Raw genomic sequence first — 18,854 nt, forward strand, 5'->3', positions numbered from 1 at the left:
TTTTCTGACATAAAGAAGAAAAAATACTTTCCAAGCCCTCAGACCAACAAAAAGCTCAACAAAGTCAACACAGTTCGGGGTTTTGTCAGCGCATTAATGTTGTGATTTTATCCTGGACTACGTGTTCTTATTCTGTCAATAACAACTTTTGCTGCTAAATAAACCCACCAAATCTCCAAACGTTGAATATATGAATTCTGACAGCTTTAAAGCTTGTTTTTCCACCCAAAGCTGATGCACACGTGGGGCTCTACAGCAAAGAAAAGGTCGTTTCACTTTTACTATACACACAAAAAAAAGAAAGAAAAGTCTATTTTCTGTCATTCCCACCCTAAATAGAATTGGAAACTGGAGGTTATTGGGACTCCTGGTGGCCTTTGACACCCAGAACCTCGGGAATCTGCAGTGCTGGGGGAAGAAAAGCCCCCTCAGAGGCAGAGTTGTCATCCCCACCCTCCATCTGGGAGGAAGGGCTGACCCCATCCCTGCACCGCAAACACTGCCGGAATCAACAACAACAAATCCAGAAATGAGAGAGGAAACGGCGTGTCAGGAGTCAGGTCAGCCCATTTTATTTGCACATGTGTCAGTAAAGATAGAAGGAATCGCTGAATTAAATTAAATCAAAGCAAACCTGCTAATTAAAACAGCTAAAATTATGTTTGTGAAGATGTGTGACTGGTTTCCTGCTTATCTGCAAATAAGCCTCCCCATAATATAAACGTGTTTCTATCTCCACTTCATTTATAATAAGTCTTTAGGCAGATTGTAATTAGTATTTTGAGTTTCTAATAGAAGATCTATTGTGCTGCTGGAGCAATATTTTCCCTGACCATCAAAATACTGATTATTTCTGCATCAGTCTCAAGGGTTCTCACCTGTTCTTCTCATGCTGGTCAAAGTCTTGCATCCAATTTATCAGAATCAAATTGGGTATTTGTCTGAACACCATCATCTTCAGAACATATTGCTGGTAGTTAACCACTGCATTCAACTCCACCTACAAGCCAAACCAGAAATTATTACCAGTTCTGCTTGAATTTATCCTGTAGCTGGATTTTCATTCGACATTTAAAGAATGGTTATGATAGGGAATAGAAAAATGGAGTCCAACAGAAGTTTTGAATATCAAAAAATAAAAAATGGTACTATTTACAAAAATCAACTTTTTGTCTCTGTTTTACTTATTCCCAAGTTTGCAGTGCATAATTTTATACAAACCCAATTACATAGCTCAGTGATTTACTGGCAAAGCTGGCCAGGATAAAATTATCTGGCTTTAGCTAATGTGTGTGCCTATTTACAATCAAAACAAACCCAGAGAAAATTGCAAAATGGCCACAAAGAAAAAAAAAATAGTCACGTCAGAAATGCACCAGAGGTGACACAGTTTGCAAGCTGAAAAAAAGTTCACCTTGTGTTTATTATTTCACTGGATGAGCAACAAACTGTGGCTGTGGATATGGGTTCAGATCATGCACTATTTATTTACTCCATATTTACCTTGAAGCCTGCCTGGGGTCTCAGTGCTTTGGAAAGTGTGGTGTTTTCTTTTCGCCCTTTCCAGCAATTTTTTAGGGATTATTTTGTGCATTTGTGTGGGCTCTGTTCACCAGAATTGCTCAGCTGTTTACAGCTCCCCTGGCTCTGAAAAGGTTTTGGGATGCAGGGTTTGGGATGCAGGGTTTGGGATGCAGGTTTGGGATGCAGGTTTGGGATGCAGGTTTTGGGATGCAGGTTTAGGATGCAGGGTTTGGGATGCAGGTTTGGGATGCAGGGTTTGGGGTGCAGAGTTTGGTTTGCAGGTTTGGGTGCAGGTTTGGGACACAGAGTATGGGATGCAGGGTTTGGGTGCAGGTTTTTTGATAAAGGTTTTTGAAGCAGGTTTTGTGATGCAGGTTTTAGGATGCAGGGTTTGGGATGCAGGTTTTAGGTTGCAGGTTTGGGATGTAGTTTTTGTGATTCAGGTTTGGGATGCAGGTTTTAGGATGCAGGTTTTAGGTTGCAGGTTTGGGATGTAGTTTTTGGGATGCAGGTTTAGGATGTAGGTTTGGGATGCAGGGCTCCAAGGCCACAGAGCTGTGTGCACATCCCTGTAACAGGAGCTGAGTAGATTTTGGAAGTGGAAACCATAACCAGCAACACTGCAATAATATCTGGTTTTATTTATGCTGACAAATTCTATGGATCTTGCTGCTGAAACATTTCTGACCCAACACAGAGCACCTTGAGGGAAGTACAGGATCTTTTTTCATTCATAGCAAGTGAAATTTCTAAGACAAAAATATAAACCAAACCTTCAAATTTTTTTAATCACACCACAAATTATTTCAGATTATTGTATGATTTTCCCTGGCACTTGGCACAACTTTTCAGTCCAAGAATTTGCTGGACGTGGCCCAGAGTTCATTTACTCACTCACCTCCAAGCAACAGCTTCCTAAAAATACAGTAAATTACAAATATGCTAAACCCCAAATTTTGCTGTAATTGCATGTGCCAGCACTAAGTCCTGCATCAATGAGAAAACCCACTGATGTCAGCAGGACTTGTGACAACACAAGATTTCCCTGCCCTCAGTACAGCTCTGAAACTGGATCCTGGGCGAGCAGATTTGAGTTCTGTGGATTATGTGTGATTAAACAGATTTGGATTAAATCACAGCAATGGTTGTCTCCTCGAGAACACCCTGTTGGGACCACACTGATGTGCAGCAATCAAGGTGACCTTACAGACTTTTACAACCCAGAGTAAACTCTGAACAACTTCAGTCAATGGGGATTTTTTTTTATTTTATTTTTCTCTGCAAAGATGTAAGGAGTTAAACTGCAGCTGTCCTGATGAAGAGTTTTCATGCTTTCAAATTATGATTTGGGTGGCAGAGAGAATTTTTTCTTGCAGGAGAAGCCAATCTCAGCTCAACTCCTTGAGCTGTGTTCATCAGGATGGAGAACACTGCTGCCTGTGCCTTGTCCTAACACACAGGAAAATTCAAATAAAGAAGAACATTGTCTGAATACAGAAATCCACCAAAATGCCACCAAATCCTGGCTCACCCTCCAATGGTCACTGCACTAGCTCACTTAAGTTTTAAAAAATATCCTTATGAAAACTTACTGGTATTACTATGGTTAGTCTTCATATTTAACCCAAAACTAAAATCCATTATTGCTTATATAAATGTGCAGTAGGATTAACCATAAACAATAAAAACTGATTTCCTCCTCTCTAGAGGACACAGCTGAGAAGAGAACTTGATGAAATGGCTCTACTGTAACTTCCAGCTCACCAGAGCTGAAGTTGAGCTCCAAATGCTTCACACAATTCCAGCATTCTGGAATTCTTCAATACTGCAGCAGCTTGGGAGCATCTGCCCTGTGGATGCTGATACACAGCCTCATATCTAATAGGGGGAATTTTTGGCAAATGCAGCCACAGAGGTCATGAGGGAAGGAGGAAAAAAAGGCCTAAAGGATATAAAAAGAGCCAGGTTGCCAAATTCTGAGGGTTTGGCAGAGTAACAGAGATAAAGTAATCAGCAGCACAGCTTTCCTGCACCGAGGCTTTCCGAGTTCCATGCAGAACCCCGTGCCTGCCTCCTTTGGATTAAGCAGCCTGGGAGTTCCTGGATCCATAGATAACATTGAAGAGAAAAAAAGGACAACGAGGGAAAAGTAATGGGAATACTTTTCTGAAGTTTGCTTCAAGTTATCCAGCAGCTCCAAAAGGTTTTTAGCCTAAGATACTTTATAAAATTTTCCAAAGGCTTGGAAAGGCTTGGGGGTGGGAAGCTGTTATATAAATCCCTTAACACCTCCAAGAGTTTGTGCTGCTTTCTCTCCCACATGGACACTGTAGTAAACATTGTGCTCTGAACCTCTGGATCCGCATTTGAGCTGAAGGACTTGGCTTGAGCAGCCAAGCTGTGGTGAAGCCACAGGTCTGGAAACTTCCTCCCCTTTAACATCCATCCTCTCCCACCCCATCCTCTCCTCCACCAAGGACATTTTTAGCAAGATTGCTCTGCAGCTAATTACATTGCCATGGCATCCAAGCACCACACAGTCACGAGACCTTCTTCTTTTAACAGCCCTTGGCTTTGCAGAGAGGAGTTCCTGGGGAAACATCCCTATATTTGGAGAGCTGAGGCACCAGGTCAGTGCCTTTGCCCAACACCTCTGCCCAGCCCCAGAGTGGCCAGGGTGCCACTGCATGGCCACCAACTGAGCCAGCCCTGTGCCCTCAGAGCTGCTCCAGGAGGCAGCCCTGCGATTCCAAGAGGAAACCTTGAGTAAATAGAGTGGAACATCAGCTCAGCACTGCACTCTGCAGCCTCTAGCAGCCCTCAGAGCAGATCTGGTGGCCCCAGAGCCCTTCTGCAGGAGCCCTGGTGGCCCCAGAGCCCTTCTGGAGGAGCCCTGGTGGCCCCAGAGCCCTTCTGGAGGAGCCCTGGTGGCCCCAGAACCCTTCTGGAGGAGCCCTGGTGGCTCCAGAACCCTTCTGGAGGAGCCCTGGTGGTCCCAGAGCCCTTCTGGAGGAGCCCTGGTGGCCCCAGAGCCCTTCTGGAGGAGCCCTGGTGGCCCCAGAGTCCTTCTGGAGGAGTCCTGGTGGTCCCAGAGCCCTTCTGGAGGAGCCCTGGTGGCCCCAGAGCCCTTCTGGAGGGCCCTGGTGGCCCCAGAGCCCTTCTGGAGGAGTCCTGGTGGCCCCAGAGCCCTTCTGGAGGAGCCCTGGTGGTCCCAGAGCCCTTCTGGAGGAGTCCTGGTGGCCCCAGAGCCCTTCTGGAGGAGCCCTGGTGGTCCCAGAGCCCTTCTGGAGGAGCCCTGGTGCCCTGCCCTGCCCAGGCAGGAGATGCTGGGGCAGCAGAGCTCGCCCTGCACACAGAGAGGGGGATGCCACGCTGAGCATCACAACCTGGGCTCTGTTTTCACTGCACCAAACACATTCCTGTGGCAAACCTCAGGGAACCTGGGCTTTTAACAGGGCCATGCTCACCTTGTCCAGTCTGGGGCTGGGGTTTCACCTGTGTTATCCACATGGTGCTCCCTGATTCTGAGTTTCCTACAGGCAATGGTTGAACTGAGACAACTTGCCAGCATTTCCCTCGTGTCCTCACTCCTGTGACCTTCCCTGGAACTTGACTTTCCTGAGACAGCTCCTCTGATCCCTTTCAGCTCTTCAAGAGCAGAGCACTGACTTGAAGATCTATCTGACTTGAAGATCTATTTTCCCTGTGCTATTCCTCTACCCAGCCCTGAATTACTCTTTATTTCTCATTTCTCTCACCAGTTTCTCTCATCTGTTTCCATTTGCTCCCTGTAACAGATTCTTCAGCCACGTCTGTGCTACTGGAAGAGTTTGGTCATGACTTTCTGCAGCCTGGTGTTTATTTGCCTGTTACTGCTTTTAGATCAGATGAAACCTGTGTGTTATCTTTGGTGTCACCACCTCTCACCGCTCTGATGTTCAAATATTTCTTGCACAGCGTTTTCACCACAAAATTATTTGGAAAAAAATTTATATAAATATATTAAATTATATATAGAAGAACCACAGCAAAACCTGGAACCACTCCAATCCTTGGAGTGAGGGGATTAAGCCCCACTCATGGAAAGCACAGTGCCACCTCCAGCCACTCCACCAGCACAAGCTCTGTGAGGGAAACAGGCTCAACCACAGCAGTTTGACAGGCTCCTAATTTATTCAATTAACAATAAACTCACAGTACTGCGTCCTGAACCTGTCAGCCAGCTGAACTGAGACAAGCAGCTGAATACTAAAATCTATTCTGCCACTGAGCTACCTTGGAGCTGAGGGCTGTTGAAATGGAGAGTGGACCCAAAGTAGCCACAAGAGGACCTTGGCCAAAGGTTTAACTCGCTGGAGAGCTCACAGAGGTGACAAAACTTGTTCCAACCTGTGCCAAAAAACCATGGATGTCACATTGTCAGTCTGCTCTACATCCCTCAACATGCAGTACTTGCTGTGGCAGACAGATTAATTAATAGAGATAACAGAAACAGTGGTATATAATCATAAAAGAGAGAGCTGAAACCACAAAGGACTACAGCTTCCCTATGGCACAGCAGTGATTTTTTTTTTCAAGAGTCCAGTCCCTTTTCAACAGCATTTTTAGAGGAATTGCAGTCAGCCAGATACAGCCACGGATAATCAGTGGTGGATAAAGAAAACCCTTCTCCTGACAATCAGCATCTGCACTTTAAGCTGCAAGAAGAAACAGCTGCCTGGCTGTTCATTAGAGAGGGGATTTGCCAAACACCCTCCCTGGTGCTCTGTTATGCAAGGTAGTACGATGTGTGTTCTCTCCTTCCTCAGAGATGGAGCCTAAAAGCATCCGTATTTAGTGCTCCCATCCCCCTAAATCTTCTCCACAAAGGACACTGTCACCACCAAAGCTCTGCAACAAGGATCGTTTATATATCTGACAACCTTTAAACCCCCAAAGAAAGGGAGAGGGAAGCAGTAAAGCTCTCTGAAGAGCTCTTTGGTGGAACAAGCAGAATTATGAGCAGCAGGAGAAATATGAGTAATTAAGACAACAGTATATCTATATCTTACAGCTGACAGAGTGAAGCTGCAAGTTAGCTCTGGGCAAGATGTTAGCAGAGGAAAGAACTGAGCAGCCTGTTTCTAATGTTAGTGTTGAAAAGCCAGCCCAGGAAAAAGGCTAAAGGGACAATTTCATTAAAAAGAAGGAAGTAGGTTGGATTAAGAGAGCAGTTAGATGCAGACTTGTAACATTAAAGGAGCAGGTCAACAGCTCTCTGTCACAAGACAAGCAATCATTTGGGGAATCAGCCGATGTGCCACTCTTGCTGTGCTTAAAAGAAAACGCTCTCAAATTATCTATGGGTGGCTTATACAGAAAATTAATGCTGGGGAATTGCACCACAGCACAAAACAAAGCCCTGGGGTGCACGGAGGCTGCAGGAGAGCAGAGCACAGCAAGCCAGGATGTTTGGCACCAAACAGGGGCTGGCTTTGGGCAGTGGGCGCTGAGCAGAGCTGGTGTGGTGGCCAGGACACAGCTCTGTCCCTGCACTGACCGGGCTGAGGCAGGGCTGGAGCAGCCCAGGGAAGGGCTGTGCTGCTGCCCCTGTGCCAAGAGCATCCCCTGGCCCTGCTCCTGCCCTGGCCCCCCATGCTCTGCATGCTCCAGCGGTTCCCAGCCCTCTGTGGCTCCAGCAGCACTGTGCTTTATAGCAGCCCCGGGGCTGTGTTTGCCATCTAGGATATAGAAGTGAATTAGTGGAAAATTCGAGCTTACACAAATCACGGAGCCAATGCACAGTTTGTCATGGCCAGGCAGAATTTTCCAGGGCTGAATCTACAGCCATGAGGTGTGGGGAAGAAACTGTCCTGTCCTGAGCCACAGCTGGGTTTGGAGCTGGGAAGGGAAGATGAGAGGAGGAGGAAAGGCCAAGAGCAGCTCCCCCATCCTCACAGATTGTTGTGTGGCTGCTGCAGTCACCTGGGGCTCCCAGACCAAGAGGAGGACGTGGGGATGTTGGGCAGGAGCCTCCCTCACCTCCCAGGCTCCATCTGCACCAAGCAGGAGATGGGAATTACCCCAGTGCAATATTAGCTCTGGAGAAATGGCAGAGGGGCTACTCCAGATTGCCACAGTGTAAAAAAGAGCAGGATCCACCCAAATGATGAGAGCTGCAGGGAAGGCAGAGCCAAAGGCCAGCATGAGGGTCACCAGCTGCAGGTGCTGCTGCCACCCAAGGACAGGAGCTCCAGCCTGCCAGGGGAGCCTGGCAGGTGCCAAAACCTCTCTGTGGGTGCCAAGGGATTGTCCTGATGTGTCTCTGCCAACATTTAGGATGTCCCAGCTGGCTGAGCTCCTTCCTACTGTGCCTTTCTTTGTTTGCACCTACAAACCCCAACATTTCTCAAGCACTTCCCTATCACCACCTCCAAAACTGATTCAGATAAAATTACACCTGGAATAGATGTTTCCCAATGAAGCACAGCACAGGTATTCCCTATTTATTTTCCTTCCCTACTTTCTCATGGATCATGCCATTCCTGACCATCCCATCACTTATTTGGTGTAAAGAGCCTGAGGTGAAGGGTTTTCTTCTTACACACAATTTTTCTTCCACACCATTCTGTGCCATTTTTTTCTGCTATAAAGGAGTGACTGGGGCTGTACAAGGAGCCCAGGCACCCTTTCCTACACAAACCAGCACATTTCAAACCACAAACTCTAATGACTCCTTAAAACACACATTTATATTCAGCCCATAAATCAAACCAGAAAGTCAAATCCTGCCTGGAGATCAAAATCCTCCCTTGTAGCTCTATTCCATACCCAAGGTGTCACAGTGCCTGTGGATTTCTGCCTCTCTGCCACATCCTCACACTGATGTCTCACTTTCACAAGCACTTTTCCAAGCACTACAATGCAGCTAAAATCAGGGGAAATGGCCTCCTGTCTTTTTGTTGACTTGCCAATGAGTTTATTTACCCACTCAGCCCACAGAGCTCCTTGGAAATGCAGAAATGGTTAATATCCCACCACAAGGCCAGGAACAGGTACCAAACTTTCTCCCTGTGCCAGGAAAAGACAATTGTGAGGCTGAAACTGCTCATCAGCTGCTCTCCCCACAAAGGTGAGCATCCTGACAATTCTTTGGGGTATATTATTAGAAAGAGAGCTCAGAATTCCATATTATTATCATATTATAGACAGCATTCCTTTGATAAAGGGTCAGAGATCAGCAAGACAAGAAAAATAAGGAAATAAAGCCCAGCAACAGACAGATCTTTAGCTGGCATAATTGGACCCTCCAGTCCAAGGGAACTGTGTCCATTAGCAGGAGTGGGTGATCTGACCCATATGCTTTGCCACTTTTAAGTACAAAGATTAAAACAAGGCACCTAGCAGCAGAAATGGGTTACATTCCATTTCAGAGAGCCTCGGGTTGCCTAAAATTCCAGAGAAATTTCCAGCCTGCCATCATAAAGACTTCAAGGCTGTTTACCCAAACTTCTCAATAGCTCCTTCTAAAAATGGATGATGAGCAACCATGTTGGGTAAGACAGATTTTTAATGTAATCTGTTTATAGTTTTAGAACAATTTCCAGAATAGAACATTTTTTTAAGTGTCCTGAGCCTTTTGCATTCTCACTTTGATCATCTCCCATCACGTTATCGTTGAGAGCAGAACGTGATGGAGCCAGGCTAACGAAGCTGCCAGAAATGACATCAGAAAGCCAAGTGACCTGAAAAAAAAGTGCTCTATTTGAGCACCACGCTCTTCTCAAACGTTTTCTTTTTTAATTTTTTTAATACATTCTAATTAATGTTTTACTTTCACTGGGTTTATCTTACTTGCATGAAAGCTCGGAGCTTGGTCTCAGAAAAAAAGTCCTGTTGAAAACAAAAAGAGCCTTATTTGACCAAGGGAAGGCTGTAGGGGGTCCTCAGATAACAATAACTAACAATTCTTTTGGGGGTTGAGCAGTTTCAGTAAGGACCACTTTCTGAGGAGGTGAACTCTAAATAATAATTGTGAATTTTGCAGCCTGTGGAAGGCAGAGATCGCTCTCTGACAGAGTTTATATTACCAACCTGATGCCAGCAGACAGCTGCAAAAATGAAGTGATATCAGTGATAAAAATATTCTTTCTCCATGCAGGCAGGAGGAATTGCATGGAAGGAAAGGGCAAATCCCAGTGGCCTCTGTGCACTCCAGATCCAGCACACGAGCACAGGGCCTGGCTGACGTGGCACAGCTGATCCCTGCATGTCCTGACTCACTGAGGGCTTACTTTAAATATTTTTTAACTCCTCACATTAAATTTCACAGAGATATCCTGCATTCCTCAGAAAAGCTTTATCCACACGAGATCATTTACTGCCCTTTAATTCAACTGGCAAATAACTGGGTTAAAAAATAAAATATCATAACGATGCCCACCCCCCCTTCTGACGTAGAAATAGATAATTTCTAGTACTAAAAGTGATTAAATTTGGTGCATTTCCAACTTGTATTTTAACAATGCATTACCTCCTGAATTGCTGCATAAATATTAATAGACAGCCTGCTAAGGAACTTTTGCCCGTGGTGCCCTTGGAGAGCCGTAATCACAGCGAGGGGAGCAAAGGAGATGAGAGAGAGCCCTGGGGATGGAGGTTCTGTCCCCAGCTTCACAGAGCCACCCCGGGTCAGGCACTTCCCGTGCAGTCTCACAGATCAGCACCATCTCAAAGCCTCCACTTTGTCTGGTAGGAGATGAAAATCCTGCAGACATCAATCTGCCCCGTGCTCGTCCCAAACGCAACCACAAAAACCCCGCTGGTGCCAACGAGAGCCGCGCAGATTTCTCCCCAAATTAGCCAGATTTTTTTTTTTTTTAACATAGTGAGTGCTTTTAAATTTCATCTGCAGATGTTTGCTCCTCTAATCACCTCCAAAACGGGTGCATGGCATTTATCTACCTGCATTTCCTCCCTCTGATATAATCTCATTAAAAGTCACGGTGGCTCCGGCTGCCATTTGAAAGAGGCCAAGTGCCCACAGATCCCCTGAAGTCATGCTCAGCCTTCATGAAAATTGGCCAATTATTTAGTTCCCTAAATATGGACTTTGGGAGCTGAAATTCAGGATATCCTCCTGGAAAACCTGCCATAAACCAGCCCTCTGAGAAGACAGCACTATTGATTTTTGTCACCCTAATACAAGAACAGCACTCAAAACCTTAAAATACTGACAGTAAAAGGCACGAGGAGAAAATATTTCTGTCTGCAAACATCCACTGCCCAGCTGTGTTTTGGATACAGGTGGACTGTGCTAAGGGTTAAGTTAATTTAACTTTCACCAAGTTAGAAAGCTCTGAAAGTTTAATCACAAATGAACTCCAGTGGGCAGTTTGGTAGCTCTCAGACAAATGTTCTCGTTTTTATTCTTTATAGGCGCTGCTCAAATCCTCATAAACCATATTTAAGGAGGGAGAAATTTCATGAGGGGAGGGAGCTGTTTTATATGACAGAATGAGAGAAAAAGGCAACTTACTGTTTTAAAATTTAAATCTGGCCAAATTACCAGAAATGCTGCTGGGAACAGAACGCTGAGAATTCATTATTTTGTTTCAAAGTTAGTTTATCATAAATCTGCCCTCTGACACGTAATAACTAGTAACATTTCGAAGGTTATTTGATAGTAAGTTCAACAGTGTAGGTGACTGAACATGTGAGCTGCATGATAATGAGTCCCAGGGGAAATCAGGCTTTAGGATGCAGGGTGAAGCATCCCTAGGCTTGTATTCAAATGGAAAAAACATATTCAAAAGTTTATTGTTTATCTCCTAAGAACATCAAATAATACACAGGCCTTTGAATCAAATGTATAAAGCACACTGGAGGACTATTTGCTGGGGGAAAAATGCCTGATTTGATCCAAATTCAAAAAAAACTAATAGCTCGTACACTGAAATGCACAGAGGGGTTTTGATATAAAAAGTGGAGGGGAGTTTTTGGGTTTGTTCTTGTGCAGGGCTGAGAGGCACAGCCAGTCAATTTGCTCCTGCAGCAGGCTCTGGAAAGAGGAGCTCGACAGCTTTAAACCCAGTTGTTCTCAAACCCTCTGCCTTTGGGTACAATAGAGTCCCTTAAGTGTGACAAATACAAATTGCCCTGCTCGGCCTGAATTTCATCTCCAAAATACAGTGGCGGTAATTGATTAATTCATAGTGTACAAACTAATTTGAAGGCAATTCTGAAAGTGAAAGGGTTTATTTCTCAGCAGGGAGGTGGGGTGCCAACACCCTGCTCTGCCAGGATGACGCAGTCCCACCTCTCAGCTCATTAAGCTCTTACCTAACGAACCCTGTGCTGCTCTTATCAAATCAGGGGTAGTTTGGGCATTGGCTGTGCTGGAAAAGCACGTGAGCAGAACTTTTTTTATTTATAAACCCTCTGTTTCGGAAATGGTGAGGGCAGGGACATTCCAAGCCTGTAACCACGTGGCCATGCCCACCCCCCCCACCTTCTATCTGATGTAGAAATAGATAATTTCTAATTTCTAGTACTAAACGTGATTAAATGTGGTGCATTTCCAACTTGCATGCTCTGGAAGCAGGGATGGAGGGATGGGCATGGAGCACCCACCTGCTCCTGCCCTCTTGGGCACAGTCCATCCACAGCAACTCATCCCTGCTCACCTCCAGCAGAGCTCCCTCAGCTGGGAAAGCTCCTGGAGGAGGCATGGTGTTCAAGGATCACTGAGTTTGGGTTTCTCAAGTGCTGGGTTTTCATCTCCAGAGAAATGTCTGCCCCATTAAAAGTGATCAAACAGGACTCCTGCTGTTCAGGTGCACAGCCATACCTGTCAAGGGAACAGGCTGCCTTGGAGAATCACAGAGGGAAAAACCCTCAGGATCATCCTTTTGTAGTTAAACAGTCCCCTCTGCATCATAGGCTGTTATTTCATAGTTGGGACATTGAGAACAAAATTAGCCTTTAATTTCAAGGTGTCTTTCAATAATAAAATCAAATTTTCCACACTTTTTTTAGCTTGTCCTCCTTTTTTTAACTCATTGCTTAAATCGTTATATACCATGTGCTTGAACAGTGAAAAGTTACACAACATCTCTCTTACTCAACATCACCCTATCAGTCCTAACTCTTAATATTATGATTACTTTTTTCAGAGATGCAACTGGCAGAGCTTTCCTGACACACCACAAATCCTAATTATCATCAAAACTCTAAATTCTGTGTTAATGAATATCGGGGTTGAAAAGCTCTTATCTTGACAAGTTCTAAAATATCCACTGAATGTTTGTTTATTCACTTTATATATCAGTATAAATTTCCAGACCTTAACTTTGGGGAAAACAACAGCATTTAAACAAGCAAAGATAAATAAAAGCAAGCAAACAGGCAATAACTCTGTCTAAAACGCTTTTTACTATATTTAAGAAGGAATTACCGCAGAGAAGATGATTGAACCTTAAACTGCCACATCTCAAAGAAAATAGATTTAGGTGGAGAACTTTTTTGGTTCATTCCTTGAAATATAATCTTCCACACTTCCCAACTTTTGCTCTTGTTTTCACGTGGATGATGCACTGAGGAAAATAAAAAACAACCCCGGAGCTGTTAAAACAAAAATTAAACAAGAATGGGCTGAACCAGATCAGCCTCCAACTTTGGCTTTCATTCCAGAAAAGAGTTAAAAAGCAGCTCTGTCGGAGCTGGAGCAAGCCCTGCCCAGTGCTGGGATATTAAAGTGTGCATAAATCAGGGGGCTCATTTTCCTATCAGGCGTTAAAGCTCCCGGCTCCGTTATCGGAGCATCCGCGGATCCGCACCGAGCGCTCGGCTCGGGCTCCGGCCTCTGTGTGGTCTTTCAGAACTGTCGTTATCAGCTTTCTGTTTATTATTGTGCTCAGTTTAAAGGGAATTTGCCAAGTGATCCCTGGACTCCAATCTTTAGGCCTGTTGTCAGGACAAATTAATTTCTGTGGAAACCCACTGTGCCTCAGATACCATCTAGGAAATGTAGGATTAATGGAGTCCCTGTACAACACGCTTTGTAGTGTGCTGCTGGGGGAGGGGAGCGGGGCTGCCGAGGCAGAAATCACACAAATAAAGCCCCTGCACTTTGGGGGACTTTGGGGGGACTTCATCTTTTTTTATTCTGTCATCTCACATCTGCAATATTTAAAATAAAGCCCGGTCGTCGAAAGGAACGGGCAACTTTTACCGAAAAGAGCAAAAGATGAGGGAGCTGAGGTCTAATTATCAATATTTTATATTTTACCCTCTCAAGCCAATCTCATCAGTAGGAAAAACAGGATATTAAAAGAAACAGTCTCTTGTGAATGTTACTAGAAAATAATGAAACTCCACATATGATCCTTTGGAAAAGAGGCATTAAAGCTGGATTTCCTACAGGGCTGGGACATTGCTGTGCTGGCTGACATTTGGGGCTGTTTTTAACAAATTTGTATTATTTCATTGCTGAAAATGTTTGTCCATTCATGTAAAAAGTAAACTTTAAAAATTATTTTCCTGCGGGGAAAAAAAAAAGGAGGATTTTGTTGAGAAGAGAAGAGAAGAGAAGAGAAGAGAAGAGAAGAGAAGAGAAGAGAAGAGAAGAGAAGAGAAGAGAAGAGAAGAGAAGAGAAGAGAAGAGAAGAGAAGAGAAAAGAGAAGAGAAAACTCCAATATATTTTTATCAATCCTTTCTCATTTTCAGGAGGATGACTCTGATATCCAGGTTTAATATCAAACATATTGGGAATTCTTGCCCTTATTCTTTTCTCCCCAAAGATAAATCAGTTAATAATGTGCAGGACAAAGACAACAGACCCACAAGTTCACATTCTCTGTGGTTTTACATCTTGTAATTCCTCTGTGGAATCAGAGTTAAGTTAACCCAAAGTGTCACAAAAACACCAAGGAGATCACAAAATAAAAATAAAAATCAAAAAAAGGAAGAGCGACCTCTCCTTTCCAAACACTAAAGCAAAATCTGACTTTCTAACACGCTGTTCCAATATTACCCTGTTAATAGCAGGGTTAATTTGGCAGCAGAGCATTTTTAGAGCACTTATTCCTCCCAAGCCTGGCAGATGCAGGGGCTGCAGCTCCTCTCCAGCTCCCAAACTCCTCGGCACACGCTGCTTTTCCTTCTTAGGGCATTGCAAAAATCCCTGGCTCCTGTGGGATCCCCCAGTTTGGAACAGCATTTACGGACAAGGTTCATTTTGGGAGGTTATTTTATCAGGGAGGTTATTTTATCACTCTTAAGCTCACTTGCATGTGAGAACTGCTTTCGTTTTAGTCAATATTCCAAAAGAGCATGTTCCTCCCTAACTAAAATATTTAATCTTGAGAGACTTTTATGTGCCCGTTTTTAACTATTGCAGAAATTCAATTAACTCCATAATTATGGACACAATTACCATGGAGTGTTACATGTGATTGGTGGTAGCAGTTACATGGCACACACATACACTCTGGTTTGTGATTTCAAAACTTACAGCAATGATCATAAAAGCCAGAAATTCCCAAATACCATCCTTATTCTTTGGATTGCATGTATAAATTACTTTTTAAATGCTGTTCTTATTTTTTTTCCTTGCCCATGGCAGCGGTGTTGGAATGAGATGATTTTTAAGGTCTTTTCCAACCCAAACCATTCCAATATTCTATGATTTTGGTGATGAAAGGTTTTATTTTAGAAAGCACATTATTTGCAGCCAAATAGGCTGGACTGCCAGCTGATTGAAGCCACCCAAATTGTGGCAATTCACCTTGAACCTGCCCCATTAACTCACTGCAAACTCCCAGCAAGGGCACTGCATGGAGCCCTGGAGATTTCTGCACGGAGGGGGAAAGAGAAACTAAAATAAATTAGGAAAAAGAAAGGAAAATACAAAAGTGGGAGGATGGAGAACTCTAAAAAGTCTTCAAAACTTTGCGCAGGGACACTGCCAAGGAGTTCAGTGGCCAGCCCAGCGTGGTGCTCCAGGTGGAAGGTCAGGAGCAGGATGTGCCTGACTGTGCCAAGGGCTGTGTGGCAGGAGCCATCCCAAAACCTCTGGAGGTGGCCACGAGCTGGGGCTGTGGGCTGGCACCTGCCAGGCTCAGCTGAGCCCTTCCCTGCCTTGGCAGAGCTCAAACACGCCGGGGGTTCCACACACAATGAGGTGCCAGGCAGGGTCAGCAAGGCTCTGAGGATGTCACACTTTGGGGGTTTTAGGGCTGATGTGGCTGAAAGGAAAGTTTAGGAGGACAGGCATGGTCTGGTTGTAGTCAGGGAAACAGCAGGTTCAGGATGGGCTCAGGTTGAGTACAGAAATTCCTGGGTGATGGTCACCAAAGTCACCCCTCGCCTGCTGCTGTCCCACAGCTGAGGATCTGTGGCACCTCCTGGGCACAGCAATCTGCTGGCTCCTCATGGATCCTCCCTGCTCACACCCCCATCACATCAACTCTGCACATCCAGGGCACGTTCACTGCCAGGCAAAACCTCTGAGGAGGACCAGGGTCTTCCAGAGGCTTTGATTATTTCAGGCATTACCCAAAATCATTCTGATGTCACTCGTGCAGCCTTTGGTGACACTACACACATCCTCTGCTCCTGCAGCCCAGCCTTGCTCCCCAGATTTCAGCACCACCCTGCCCAGTGATGCCAGCTCAAGGTCCAGCCCCACCTTCTCCCCTAATCCCATCAAAGGCCTTTTCTGCTGACACAGCGAAATCTGCAGAGCTTTGCTCCCGCCTCCAGGTGCACAGGTGGCAAAGATTCCCTCAAACTCCATCCAGGCTTTCATTAAGGGATGTCCATGGACTCCAAACACACAAGGAATCAACAGTCTTTTACCATAATCACTCTTCGAGTAATTGAAAATCAGAATTACCCATGTGGCTTCTCTACATAAAAAGTGATCTGCAGCCTCCAAATCTGAATTCCAAACATGTTCGTGTGAAACATTTGAAATACAAAATGCAGCTCCAGCTCAGTCCTTGGTGGATGTCAGGCACGGCTGGAAAACTATTGCAGGTGTTATTTTAAATGAAAAAAAAAAGTGAAGGGTGTAATAAGAATGGAGGTCAAAGCACTTCCAGACTTGCCAAGGGTTAGATCTCACCAACAGAGTAAAATATTTAAGCTTTAACAGAAAGCTAGAAATGCAAATATATATAAAATGAAGCATAAAATAGGCTTCTTATAGAAATTCATCTCTCCTAACATGAACAGTACAAATATTTCACAACATGTCAAACCCACTGTATCTGTACATTCATGCTTTCCTCACTCTGGCTCTACAACCACACAGAAATGTAATTTAACAGCACTGGTAACAGTTTTCCAATCTTGGGGCATGGAACCTTTATCCCAAGGACCTGGTTAATAAATGGCAATAAATGTAAACAAAAGGCAAAAGGAGGAGAGAGCAGCAGAGGGCTCAAACCCAGCCCAGCTGCCCCTACCCTCAGCCACCCCCTAAAATCACCCCAGATCCATCCTGCAGATCGAGCTGCCATGTGGTTGTTTTCTAAAACAACATCTCACTCTGCTGTGGAAGAAATTTAGTCCTTATTCCTCTTTAATATTCATATGGAACGGAGCTACATTAACACGAAGTTTTAATTTCAGAAACATTCTGACATTTACCCAGAACAGATCCCAGCCCTGGTTTCACACCAGGGTTTTTTTTCCATTATCACTGTTATTACTGGTATTAGTATCAGTGCAGAAGTGATTAAAAGGTCCTGGATGTCTCATTAAAATAGTCTGGATCTACCTCCCTCTTCAGCACCAAGATACAATCTGTTGTTTTTTAAATGGGAACCATCTTCCTGGAAATTTAATTTGAAGTATTGCCTGTTCCTCTTTTCCCTGTGAAATACAGGCACTTTGTGCTGTTTAAATTGAATGTAAGAAATATTCTAAATATTTGAAGCAGAGGAAAGAATAGTTATTACCGAAAGCTGAACACTCCCCAGATCGACTCATAAAATGTGAAAATAATAAAAGAGCAGCAGCAAACCAACTCCTCAAAACTCTCAGGGAGGTTGAGGAGGGACACTCCTCATGGAAGTCAACAGTTTTGGTCCCTACATCTATTTTCAGGTGCTCATTTCAGCACAGGCTTATGATTTTCTGAAAGGGTTGGTTTAGCTGCAATTTTGGAAAAATGCATTTTTGTTTCCCGAGATAGCCCGGCAGTTTAAGTCCGAATGTTTGTGTCTCAGAGCTCTTTTCCATATCCTCCACTAAATAGGAATTCAAAGAGTCTTAGGTGCAGATTAAATGCTTTCAAAAATCAATTCTAGGCTGGCATAGAAGTCAACCAGTCTGACCTCGTGATTACAGACTAAACACTTCCTTAGGAAGCCAAGTGGAGCAATATTTCATGTTTCAATGATTATTTCAGATAGCAGCACCACAAATAAAAAATGAGAAACATTTTTTTAAAGTTTATCTAGGGATAATTGCATGAAGAATTAAAAGAGGCCTCATCAGAGGGGTGGGATTTTGTAACATTAAAATCCATTAACAAAAGGGAATATTCAATAAGCAGCTCACCCAAACTCCAGCAGGCATTTTGGTTTTCATGGAGTTTTGGGAGAAAAGAGAATCATATAACTCAGTTTCTACCTGATTACTCTGATATTTTTACCTCTGGAACCTTAATCTCAAGCCACACAATGGCAAAGAAAGAAGCAGTGAGATATTTACTTATTCTAGGTGCTGAGGAGCCTCTTCCAAACTACCTTGGGACTGATACAAAAAAAGGCTCCTTCAGTTCCATATTCCTGAGGACAGAGCTCAGATTTAATGCCCAAGCATTCCTGTGCCTTGCAACAGCATTTTTATTTTCCTTCTTACCAGTGTCAACAGCAGGGTAACGCCAGAGCTTTCACATAAACGTTTGCCTTGGTTTGATCCCCTAAATGTGCCACCCAGTAATTAAATCCAGTTTGTATTTTTAAAGTGCACATGAGCACTGTTCCACACAGAGCCAAACTGCCTTGCATTTGTCTCCAGCATCTCTCAGTTCTGGGAAATCCATAAATTCATTTGTCAAAGGTAAAAATACTCCAGCAAAACTCCTTCTAAATCTTTTGAAATGGTTTGTTCAAACTCTTGACATAGCGTTTTGCTCTAAACAAATTTCTAGACAGCCCTGTGATTTTCCATCTCAAAATATACTGTTTCCCTGCCATGAAACTGGAACAGAGGGTCTGAGAGAAAGGAAATTATTAAGCATTCTAGTGGGTTTTTTTCCAACAAAAACTAAGATAGAGGTCAATGAATAAGTATGTGCAGGCTGGAACTTAAATCCTCTGGGGTGACTGTAGGCTAA

The 18,854-nt window shown here is 44.1% G+C and overlaps 1 long non-coding RNA gene across 12 annotated transcripts in view; it reads right to left on the reverse strand.

Annotated features, from left to right (window-relative positions):
• Positions 1 to 18,854, reverse strand: part of LOC117002791 — an 85,780-nt gene that overhangs the window by 59,324 nt on the left and 7,602 nt on the right. For 11 of the 12 annotated variants that reach the window (XR_004419397.1, XR_004419403.1, XR_004419404.1 and 8 more), the window contains one exon: positions 879 to 1,000. The exons of the other annotated variant lie outside the window; for it this stretch is intronic. This is a non-coding gene — a long non-coding RNA (uncharacterized LOC117002791). The remainder of the gene's footprint in view (positions 1 to 878; positions 1,001 to 18,854) is intronic. 12 annotated transcript variants of the gene reach the window in all.

This window comes from Catharus ustulatus, chromosome 14 (assembly GCF_009819885.2).
Source record: "Catharus ustulatus isolate bCatUst1 chromosome 14, bCatUst1.pri.v2, whole genome shotgun sequence".
Classification (NCBI taxonomy): Eukaryota; Metazoa; Chordata; class Aves; order Passeriformes; family Turdidae; genus Catharus; species Catharus ustulatus.